Here is a 2,896-nt window from a genome sequence, read left to right as displayed (position 1 = left end):
ATGTTTAGCCATTGTTATGGATTGTATTGTATCCCCTGGAAAGATAGGTTTTAGTCCTAGCTCTAGGTGCCTGTGGATCTGATCTCATTTGGCAGTAGGGTCTTTGCAGAAAGAGTTAATATGGGGTCATACTGGACTAAGGTAGGTATACATCCAATATGAAGAACGCCCTTATGAAAAGGGGGGAAGAAACACAAAGAGGAAAGATAACCACGGGAAAGCACAAATGCCATGCAGAGGTTCCGGCACAGAGGTACACATTGGAGTAAGGACCACCGAACGCTGGGAGAATGAAGGAAGGAAATCCCCCTGAAGTGTTCAGAGAGAGTATGGCCCTGCTGACATGCTGAATTTGGACTTCTGGACTCCAGACTGTGGGAGACTCTATTTCTATTGTTTTAAGTTACCCAGTTTGTGGTACTTTGTTAAAACCATTCTAGGAAATGAATATAACCATTGTTATAATTCAGATCTAACATTGACGTTTTCTTTGAAAGTAGTCTTCATCACCACGCTTAGAAATATTTTGTTTAAAATAGCTTGTATTGGCTTTATTATCTTGTTTAACATGCCACAGTGGGAAAAGGAACACATTTACTTGTCATTTGTCAGTTGAGTTCTTATGAATTCTTGTCAGGTTTTTCACTTTAGAAAATTGTCAGTAATAAATTAAACACAGCCACTTGAAATCTGTTCTCTATAGTTTTTTGTTTTAATCTTTGCTTTCCTGAAGTCTCTGCAATGAACTATATTCCAAAGTTCTTGTGATCAATGACGAAGGGACTGCTTTAGGAGCTTGTGGAAAAGGGCTGTACCAGGTCAAAGAAGAGAATCTTGAGTGCAGGTTTCTGAACGGCATCATGGCTGAATCAGTGTTTCCAGGACTCTTCAGGTGAGATGTCGATAAATCCATAAGACTGCTAACTCAAGAGCCAGAGTATTATGGATTAAATGATACCCCCCCCCCAAATATGTGTTGAAATCCTAACCTCCATATTTTTGGATGTGTTCGTATTTGGATATGGTATTTTCTTTGATGTATTAATTAGAGCAGACACAAACAGAGTGACTTTTATTTGTGTATTCATTTTAAATTTTAACAGTTTTATTGACATACTGGCTTATAGTTCACATATTATACAGTAGTTTAAACATACGGAAAAGAGTTGTGCAATCATCAGTCCAATCAATTTTAAAACAGGTCCTTTTTTCTTGTACTTGTTATTAGCTCCCTATTTCCCCCCATCCCCAAGAAACTATTAATCCAGTTACTGTCAGTATACCTTTACTTATCCTAAATTTCATATACAGAAAAATATACAACAAAACAAACCCAAACCCAATATCAATAACAAAATAATAAATAGAAAAACTTCAGTTAAAAAGTATTTAACTTTCTGAGGAGTTACCGTTTCCAAGAAATAGTTATATATACACTTGCGATTTCTCCACATTTTTGCAATCACCTGTGTTTTTATTAGTAGTTATAAAGTGATAGCTCATAGTAGTTTTTGTTCACATATCATATAATTTAATCATCCAATCATATTAAGATTTCTGCAATTATCACTACAATCAATATCAGCACATTTTCTTCTCATACTCATTGTTACTAGCTTCCCATTTCCCCACCTTCCCATCCCCCTACTGCCATGCCCCTATCCAGCTATGGTCTCTGTAGATCTACCTATCCTGTATTTTTTTATACAGAAAGTCATGCAAACAAAAATGCAATCATACAAAACAAATGAACAAGCAAAAAGCCCAACAACAATGACTAGAAAAAGCACAGAAAAACTTCAAACAAAGAGAAAGCAGAAAATATTAAAAGCTGAGACAACTTCAAAAGGTCAAAGGAAGATCAAATGATAAGGTGTTACCTAAATACATCTGCCATAATTGACTTTACAATGCTCTCTCTCTGATAGCAGGTCTATTCGCATCTCTGGGCCATGGTGAGAGGGGATTCACGAGAGATTTAATCCACGTGGGGACCCTAAAAATAGATTTTGGGCTTCCATTGTCATCCATAACCTTCTCAATTTAAGCTCTGATACCATTCCTTCGTTCAGATTTGGGTTTTATTATTTACAATTGTTGGTTCACAAGGCTAGTGTGCTCCTTCCATGTAGACTTAGTTGATACCTCCCTTAGATGGCTGCTTGTTTGAAGACAAGCCTTTAGGACTAAGGTGAGTTTTAAACCTAATTGCTTCTGAGTTATAAAAAGAAACAGATGAGAGAAAGGCATTTACACATAAGGACTTCAGAGGTTGGGGAGACTGACTCGACATGAGGAGAGTGCAAGCCAATGAACCAAGGCAAGCCAGGGGATGATGAAAAGGATGTAATACACACAGTCAAGACCCTGATTTTAATGTTTAGACTAAAAAACAAAACAAAAACCCCTCAAAACAAGCAAACAAAGAAACCCCAAACCAAGCAACAACAAACACTGCCATAGAGTCGATTAGGACTCATAGAAGCTCTATAGGACAGAGTAGAATTGCCCCTTTGGGTTTCTGAAGCTGTAAATCTTAACAGGCACAGGAAAGCCTCCTTCCTCTGTCTCCTCCTGCAGAGCACTTGGTGTGTTTGAACTGCTGGCCTTGCTGTTAGGAGCCCAGAACTGGAGAAAATATAATTTTGTTCTTTAAAGCCACCCTTAATGGTATTTGTTCACAGCTACGCAGGAATTTCATGATTTGGCTTTAGTGGGATATATTTACTTGATTCGTAGTCACTTTTAAATGCAGGTATTTCTAGTTGCCCCACTGTAAGAATGACCCCAAGGAGTTATCCTACCACCCACAGTACTGAGCAGCCAGGCACTGTGACAGGAAAGTTCAAGATCACTCATTTTTTTTGTTTGTTTATTTATCTCCATTTTATTGGGA

General features: G+C 37.7%; 1 pseudogene; it reads left to right on the top strand.

Annotated features, from left to right (window-relative positions):
- Nucleotides 1–860: 860 nt before the first annotated feature.
- LOC101648300 overlaps nt 861–2,896 on the top strand; it is a 17,528-nt pseudogene continuing 15,492 nt past the window's right edge.

This window comes from Echinops telfairi, unplaced genomic scaffold, assembly GCF_000313985.2.
Source record: "Echinops telfairi isolate 266 unplaced genomic scaffold, ASM31398v2 ScPeMD7_19;HRSCAF=73, whole genome shotgun sequence".
Taxonomy (NCBI): Eukaryota; Metazoa; Chordata; class Mammalia; order Afrosoricida; family Tenrecidae; genus Echinops; species Echinops telfairi.
The sequence above is the reverse complement of the archived record's forward strand: the minus strand, read 5'-3'. Positions and strand labels throughout refer to the sequence as shown.